Source organism: Protopterus annectens, chromosome 12.part0, assembly GCF_019279795.1.
Source record: "Protopterus annectens isolate FY-2018-M chromosome 12.part0, PAN1.0, whole genome shotgun sequence".
Taxonomy (NCBI): Eukaryota; Metazoa; Chordata; order Ceratodontiformes; family Protopteridae; genus Protopterus; species Protopterus annectens.
In genome coordinates, this window is record NC_056746.1 from 911,505,809 (window position 1) to 911,515,245 (window position 9,437).

General features: G+C 38.2%; 1 protein-coding gene across 1 annotated transcript in view; it reads right to left on the reverse strand.

Annotated features, from left to right (window-relative positions):
- The window catches only part of LOC122817360 (opsin-5-like), a 356,813-nt gene that overhangs the window by 113,586 nt on the left and 233,790 nt on the right, over positions 1–9,437 (reverse strand). The window lies entirely within an intron of this gene.

Genomic DNA, 9,437 nt, shown 5'->3' on the forward strand with positions numbered 1-9,437 from the left:
TGTGTGTGTGTGTGTGTGTGTGTGCGGGTGTGTATATGTATCTGTGTGCACAGATGTATGCACACCTACAGTCATAATAAAACACACACATACACATACCACTTGTACATAAACACATGCACTCACATATGTTGGTATTTGTGTGTGCATACATATAAACTGGAAAGGAAAACTTATTAGATTGCTAACTGACTGTGCTTCATGTCTGTTCTATACATTTAAGAAAGGTATTGCAGGCCACCTAGACCTTACAGTCAGTTACAGACCCCAACTCTCTGGCAGACTTTAAAATCAAACAAACTTTCAACAAATGGAAAAGTCATTTAGCATGGAAAAATGTCAAAAACAGAAACATGTCTAAATAAATAAATAAACAAAACAATAAAAACCAACACCAAACTGCAGAAACACTCACCCCACTCAAATGCACTATTAGTTCTGCATAAAAATAAAATAAAATAGGACATAATCATATTCAGGATCGTGGCACAAATTAAATACACTTTATAGTAATAAAAGCAATGAAAACACAAATTTAAATACATTTCCTCATTAGAAACAGTAAAAGACATCCAAAAATGTAAAAAAGTAAACTTCTGATGAAAGTTAAAGCAGACATCCTACAAATAGGAAATGAAGCAGTGCAAGAAAAGAGTGGAAGTGAATAATATGACTAAGGAATATTGAGATTTTACTCTTCATGTAAGTCAGTAAAAGATTAACCCAATCAGTTTTTAAAATTAAATGTTTCTTTCACACAGAACAATTGATAAAGATAATTTATGTAAACTACTAATTTGTGGAGAGTAAGAGAGCCATTACGCCGTAACAAATTGCTGCTCTATAATTTTAGAACATGGTAAACACTTATCTATATTATTCTAAATAAAGGATCAGTCCAGTTTGATACTGATCTAACTAAAATATGCGAATAAATATTTAGGATCATGTAGGTCTCAGTAGTATATGGAATTTATAATTAAATTATACAATAAAGATGAATCATGTTTTCTTTAGAGTAAGTTATCCAGGAAGAGACTAATTCCTATGCATTATAACTATGATGATTTGGATACAGCTATTTTAAATAAAATAAGGACATATAAAGAATTTGCATTAAGGTTCTAGTAAACCTAAAAAAGGTTTAATGTGTAATTAATAAAACATTTTCTACCAGATAATACAGGTGAAGATTATGGATCATCAGAAAGGTTGTAATATTTAAAGGTGTATTATTTATTAATATGTTAGAATTACCTAAAAAGGTTGCATGAGTAATAATTATTTAAACAGACCTAGATTCTTAATTAAAATCGGAGTATTTAAAATAAAAAAATCAGGAAAGAAGGCTGCTTATACCAATGCCATGACATACAGGAGTAAAACCCTGATTAGAGCATAGGTGACCTGGGTTTGCTTCATGGCTCAGGCATGTGAGGTGCTGGTAAGGGGGGATACATTTTCCCATTCTGGGGAGGGAAAGCAGTATGCGAGCATTCTTATTGGTGATCCCTGGTGGAGGCAGTTGATGCTAATGTATGGAGACATAGTCCAAAGGGAGGAAAGGGTGGCAGACATGGCTGAGCTGCAGCGGAGGCAGGGTGAAAAGATGCACTTCCATTTTGCATCCCTACTCCTCAGACATTTCATGTAATCTGAAGAGAGAGGGGAAGAAATAGGGCAGGCCACATCAAGTAAACTTAACTCCTGGCTAATGGTGATAGCTAGACTTCCCTCCACTCCAGAACAGACTCAGGTAAGACTGGGGTGGGGGTAAAGGAGCTGCTGCCTAACCCAGTGATTGATTTAGCACAGAGGTAGAAAGGCAGCAGGATGAAGCTAGGGGAGTTATTTTTAATAAGAATGGCAACATTAGGATTATTCCCATATAGTAGGCTGTCATAAAACATGGCATTAATACATGATTGACCAACTTCTATATCTTGCATTGTAGGATTACTAAGAATTTTTGCAAAGAACAGTTCAGGAGAAAGGGTAACAAGATGGAGTGAGCCTTGTATCAGTTAAGATTGTAATAGGATTAGAAAGCTGACCATTCAAAAACAGACATGCAGAGAGTTTGTTATGTAAGAATTTAATAGTTTGAACATATTTAGCTGGAAAAACATATTTTTGTTGGAATGCAAAAAAGAACAGAATGTGAATATGATCAAAGCTTTACTAGTGTTGAGTGCAAAGATAGCATGATTATTATATATGTCAGTGTTGTGATAACTGATTAATACTAGAATAATGTTATTATTTTGTGTTTGCCTGGCTTCGATAAATTCTGAATGAAATTTAGAGATAACTTAATCAGCTACAGTCTAAACTCTTTTAGCTATGATGGAAGCATAAAGTTTGACACCAAGTTTAGTAACGGTAATAAGAAGGTATTTTTTTATTGATGACGTATATGTATTGGGTTTCAGGATGAAGTTGTTCTTAGATTGGTTTAAATATCTAGGGTCTATATTAAATTGTCAACAACTCACAATGTCGACTCTGAAAATTTCGACACCAAAATGTCGATCTATGAAAATAGCGAACGGCCATATAACTGGAAAGAAATCAGTTGGCCAAACAACAACAGCACACATAAGCAAATAGATTTAAGTGGGCGGCTTCACCCTCCCACGCCCCCCCAACTTAATGTTATAACTCCAAGACTGCACTACACTCAGGGAAAGGGCAGGTGTGAGAGAACGACCAACCGATTTCTTTCCGTTAGAAAGAAATCGGCTATATGGCCGTTTGCTATTTTCGTAGTTAGACATTTTGGTGTCGAACATTTCAGAGTCGACATTGTGAGCTGTCGACAATTTAATATTAGGGTTACCACCTGTCCCACTTTGCGAGGGACAAGTCCCTCTTTGGGCAGTTGTGTCCTGACAAAAATATTGTAAAAATGGCAAATGTCCTGAGATTTTAGGACAAAATTATTTCCTATATTTTATGTAATAGTTGCATAAAACAGTTATTCTGTATCTAAAATACTGAAATGTTATAAGAAACATAATAAGCAACTAAAATGCTACAAGAATAAGCTTTTATTTAGGCAAAAAAGTTAAGTTCTAACCTTTGTACTGACCGTGGGTATGTGTCGGCCTGTAAAATCTGATGTTTGTACCAAAAATGTCCCACTTTGGCCATTTGAAAAGGTGGCAACCCTATTTAATATAGACCCAAATATCTATCAGATATATTGTAAAAATGAATATAGAAAAATAGCATTAGCTGAAGTGTGAATAGTTTTACATTTTTTAATAAAAAACATATCAACTTCATCTAAAGCTGGAACTGTACCTTGTTGAATAAATTTGATAGCATGGATGACTACTTGTAGATAGAGAAGTCTTTTATTTAAAAATGTATTTTTTACCTTTAGGGACAGTATTTTGCAGTCATTTGTATCTGTATGGAACTAAGAAAAACCATAAGTACTAAAATAAGTATAAGAACAAGTAAGTAGTATTTCTTTTGGATGTGTAAATAATTTATCACCTTTTATTGAAGCTGTATTATTTAAATCATGATGTAATTACAGCAAGATAGATAATAATTTTGAAGGAATAGTAGCCCACTATACATATTTAGCTCTTATATGGGCTTCAGAAACTGACTGGATGCATGGATTATTTTAAACTAATACTGAAAAGTTATAAGATACTTAAATTTCTTTGGCTTATAGCAGTTTCTTAGTTCTTTGCCCATTGAAGATATTTGATTTTCCAGTGAATCACAATTTTTGATGAGGTCCTGATCAGTTTTCTTTTTGACAAAAGTGATCAATAAAAGCTCCATATCTGTCCCCCTGGTGGTGTATTGCTTGTCATAGGTTATCAACTGGGTTGATATTCTGTGTTTTTCCAATGAATAAATCTTTTCCAAACTGATCTTTTTCAATGATCTAGCTTCACTGATAAAGAGGCTCAGTACTGCTGACTTGAAAGTCATCCATCTATTATCAAATATATCATTACTGGCATTCACATCAAATTATGGCTAAACTAACAGTATAATTTGTTGCACAATATCTTGTTTTTTACATAAAAGATGTTTAATCAACAAGTATATGTCAAAAAAGTTCTACGAGCTAAAATAATTTGTAAATGAAATAGTGAATGGTTGGAGAATGCATTAGTTCCGAATGGTATTTGAATTCAAATTTTCAAAATGACTTAGAGATAAGAAAATATCTGTGCTTGACCACTATGTATGTGAAGTCAAAATGAATGTAAAATCATGTCCTTGGGGAAACAATGCCTGATAAAGTCTAAGACATTGAAAGCGTTGTTAATGTTGGGAAGCAATGAAGCATCACGTTAGCTGTGCATGGATGAATCACTGGCAGATTCAGGAGTTTGTAGAAGAGGGCACACTCTGGAAAGTAGACCAGTGGGGTGAGGTGGGGTGTAAATAGTAGAACACTTCAGTGGGGGGGGGGGTGGCTGCAGGAAGATCACCTTAAGATGCTCTGATATCACATGTGAAAAGTTAGCAATATCCATTCATTTTTACATCCTGTCCAGCACACCGCAAATTTATATACAGTACCTGTTTTTTTCATGGTATGCCTAGATGACATGTTTTGTTACCCATGTCAAGTCAGGGTCTATATTAGAAGCCCGAAAATGCTTCTGAGTGAATACGGAAACAGCGACACATATTCATTGAATCGTATTTAAGCGATTCGATGAATATGTCATAGGCCAAGGAAATAGTTGGCCAACTTCACAGAGTTGACCTTTCCTTCCCTATAGTGCGATCTCAGAGTTAGTATATTTAGTTAGGGGGGTGTGGGAGGCAGAGCCTCCTATGTTGGGGGGTGTGGGTGTGTGTGTGTGTGGGGGTGAGGCCCCCCCCACCTGTTTATGGTGTTACATTATTTTTTAGCGAAATTCGCTTTCGTGGACGTTCACTATTTTTAGGTTTCATGTATTATGTGTCGACTTTTATGTAGTCGCACATATGCACTTTTGGTCTTATAATATAGACCCGTCAAGTCACTGTCCCCTTCCGTAGTGGCATAGATTGTATATTATGATAACCTAGCAAAGAGTCCATACATTTCATCCACAAACAGCGCCATACCCATTGCTGACTTAAAAAAATAATAATGTTTACATTGATGAGTTTTTGTTACACCGAAACAGTAGTCATGACTTGTATTCCAGCTCCCTTCACCCAAATGCACATTAGTCTTGCAAAGCCATAATTTCAACAGCAAACAGGAGTGCTAGCCATGTCAGTCCCAGACCCCCAAATACATTTTACTAATTATTAATTTAATCCTGCAAAGCTAAAATTATAACAGCAAACAGCTGGGCAATTCATTTCATCTTCAGACAGCCCCAGTACCTATTGCTTCCCAGACCCAGGATTACAACAAATACATAACAACTTCCCTGCTTAAATCCAGTAGCATAAAAAGACTGCAGAACTCCAGCTTGCTGCATTAGTAAACTGCTGACTTTCAGCTTTTGGCTGCAGCCCTTTTTTGGCAGTACAGTACACTGGTTTTAGTCTTGAATCAGCATCAAAACTAAAAATCTACATTCATTCATCATAACATCAAAAGGCATAGAGTTGAGAGGTAACCTGCCAGGCTGCTGTAATTGTTAATGGAGTCAAAACTCGTCTAGATCCACTGGTAACTTAGCCACAGATATAATTATTTTTGACATTGGTTATTACTTAATACAGGTATTGTTAAATAGTTTAGTGCAGTACTAGAGTCAGTCTTTAACAAACGTTGTTAAAGATGTCCTCCGATACCACAAATAAACTATTTAATAATAACTGCACTAAATACTAACTGATGTTAAATAATGTAACTTGCGAAGTAAAACTGTGCTGGATCTTCTACAACAAATCAAATACAGACACTTGAACTTGTGGACAGTAGCCCCTTGCCCATATGTGGCTCCTTGCCAAGACTGAAAACAAGCAACAACAAAAAAAAAATAACATTATGCGCGAGTCTTTCAGGCTGGACTGAGTCAGCTGCTGACCAGGCTGGGGGCAGATGCTTGGGATGCAGTGCTTTAATGCGTTTAGTACCCTTGATGTTCTGATTTTTTTTTTTTTGGTCTCAGTCTTGAATTTGTGTCTTCTTCCAACAAGCTCTTCTACTGGTCTCCCACTTGAATGTTCTTTCAATCATGATGGAAGACAGAGATGGAGGATCATTCAGGATCGTAGAATGACCAGTTCACCTGACTCTCTCCTCCAGTTGCTTCCCCCATCATGACTTGTGAGAAAAATGCAATAAAATGAATAAATAAATAAAGAAATAGGAAAATGTACTGTCAAATAAGGTACACTTTCAACTGTCTACCTGTTTACTGGTACATTTTATGATTTCAACTGAATCAGTGAGAAAGCTTTTTTTGGCGGCAGGTTGTATGGTGGATTATCAAAAAGGAGAGGGCACATGCCCCTACACCAAGGCCTAAAATCCATCATTGAAGAACTCTATGTTTGTCAACAGTGGAGCTATGGGTTAGGTTCCAATCCCCTTTAATTAATACGTTATGATTATTAAGCATGCCCAAATGATGAAAAAGTTTGAAGATGCTAGATCTATCCAAAAAGGAACACTCTTCATTGACAAATCCAACATCTAAATCTCCCTTTACCTGCATCTCCTTGAAAGGAAACGTCTTTCTGATTAGAGCTGCAAAAGCAAATTATTTTCAGAATTACATGTTATGATTATATAAGTGACACATATATTCTTAAAAGGATCAAATTGCAAACAACATGTGTATCTCCTGTAAGACAGGGACATCAGTATTTATGTTACAAAATAAATGCCAAAAGCTTCCTCTTTTTGGTCATTTCCAGGCCATGCATATCCAGTATGAAATTCTGATTTTAGTCATTATTCCAGTATATATCCATCCATCCAGCCATCCATCCATCCATCCATCCATCTATCCACAACCCCTTTTTCCCATTTTTGCACATGGGGTGGGGGTGTCACTTCAGCAGTGACAATCATCTAGAGCCAAGTTTCACACTCACGGGTGGCTAACCCTGACATATATTATTCTGATAGATATATATATATATATATATATATATATATATATATATATATATATATATATATATAGGGGTCTACCTGACAACACCGACGCACGACAACACCGACAACGAAATCACTGACGCTATGGAAAGGATCATCATGGACCTCATAAATAAAGATATTGGGGACCTACAGACACTGGATCCTACCGAGTTCGGCTTTGTTAAGGGCAGATCCTGCCTCTTAAACCTGGTTGATTTCTTTGAAACAGTCACCAAGGCCATTGACGAGGGGAAGGTGGTCCACACAGCCTACCTGGACCTCGCAAAAGCCTTCGATACAATACCCCACTTGGGCAATATAGATAAGATCACCAGCTTAAATATAAACCCCTATGTCACTAGATGGGTTGCAAAGTGGCTCAAGGACAGAACCCACATGGTTAGAATTGCTGGAGCCATGTCAGACTCCAAACCAGTTGCAAGTGGCATCCCACAAGGCTTAGTCCTGGGACCTCTCTTGTTCGGTATATATTTCTTGGAGGTACAGGCCAACACGGAAGGACTGTGGCTGACCAAGTTCACAGATGACTGCAAACTGGGTGCCATAATCGACTCTCCAGCCAACACAAGCATCCTCCAAAAGGGCCTCATAGAAACAGACAACTGGTGCCAGAGCCATGGCCTCAAGCTAAACGCCAAAAAGTGTATAGTCATCCCCTTTGGCAAAAACAAAGTGCCCACAAATTACCACATAAGTGGTAATCCATTAAGTACAGAAGAAGTAATTAGGGACCTGGGGACCCAAGTTGATAGCAATCTCTCATTTGACAACCACGTGTCCAAAGTGGTTAGAAAATCATTTTATATAGCCCACTTAATCATGAAGGGATTCACATCTAGATCAGGGGAGGTCATCGTGCCTCTTTACTCATCCCTCATCAGGCCCATAATTGAGTACAATGCCCCTTTTGGGATGTACCTTACCAGACACCTGCAGCAACTGGAAAGACCCCAAAAGTACCTCACCAAGAGGATCAAAGAGCTCAAACAGATGTCATATGCTGCCCGGTTAAAGAAACTCCAGCTCTACTCAGTGGCATACTGCCTGCTCAGAGGCAATCTGTGCCTGACGTATAAAGCCATGTCCAACCCGGAATTAATGGACATGCTGCACCTCAGAAAATCCAAATCCCATCGAGCTACGTGCTCGAGAGACTTGAACCTCAGCACTGAAATAAATAGGACATGCTGGAGGGACAGATTCATAACCCAGAGGCTCCCTTCACTCTGGAATAAAATCCCAGTCCAGGTTAGGCAGAGTCCCTCATTGACTGTCTTTAAGAGGAATCTTGATGAGTGGATGGGAGATCATAGGTTTACCCCGGGTATCACTTCTGTGTCACTGTTAGACAGAGGCACAGTATACTAACCTCGAAAAAGGGCATAGCAAAATTAATTTAAAATGGGTGGCGAAAGCCAAACACACTCTGGCTAGGCTTATAAATGCCCTAGGGCAGATAGCCTAGTATGAACCTATGAACCACATAACCGAAGGTTCACAAACACGAAACCTCACATGCCCGACACAACACAATCCCGACAATCAACAAACAAAACAAATCCCCTGTCCAAAAAGCACACACACAACACAAGCACACCAAAATCCTTACAAACCCACACGAAACCTTACATACACAACTATCTACAACCTTAACCCAAACCGTAACCCTAAGATCTGTCACTATCGCACACTCACCTAACCCGCGCCCTAACCCTAACTCACTTAACCCGCCCCTAACCCTAAAGACTGTCACTATCGCACACTCACCTAACCCGCGCCCTAACCCTAACTCACTTAACCCGCCCCTAACTTTAAAGACTGTCACTATCGCACACTCACCTAACCCGCACCCTAACCCTAACTCACTTAACCCACCCCTATCCCTAGAGTCTGTCAATATTGCACACTTACCTTACTCGCACCCTAACCCTAACATCCATCACTACCGCATACTTACACAGCCTTTTCACATGTCGGTGTTCTCAGCGTCGGGGTTTTCATCCATTGGTCATCTCAGTTTTCGATCTTCTGGTGTCGGTGTTCTCATCGTCGGCGTTGTCAGCTTTCGGCATTGCAGGTAGACTCATATATAGATATATATATATAGATCTAGTACTATTGAATGAAAGTTCAATAGTCCGAATCCACAATATCCAAACGCACTTTAACAAAAGCGCTTTCACTGAAAAAGCACTTTCGTTAAAGTGCATTAGAGAAAAAAACAATAAATCTTCTTTTATGAAGGGGGGCAAGCCCCCCACCCCCCGACTTTTATATTCTCACTTCAAGGTTGCACTACAGTGAGGAAAAGGGAATTCTCCCTTAACCACACCGTAGTGCA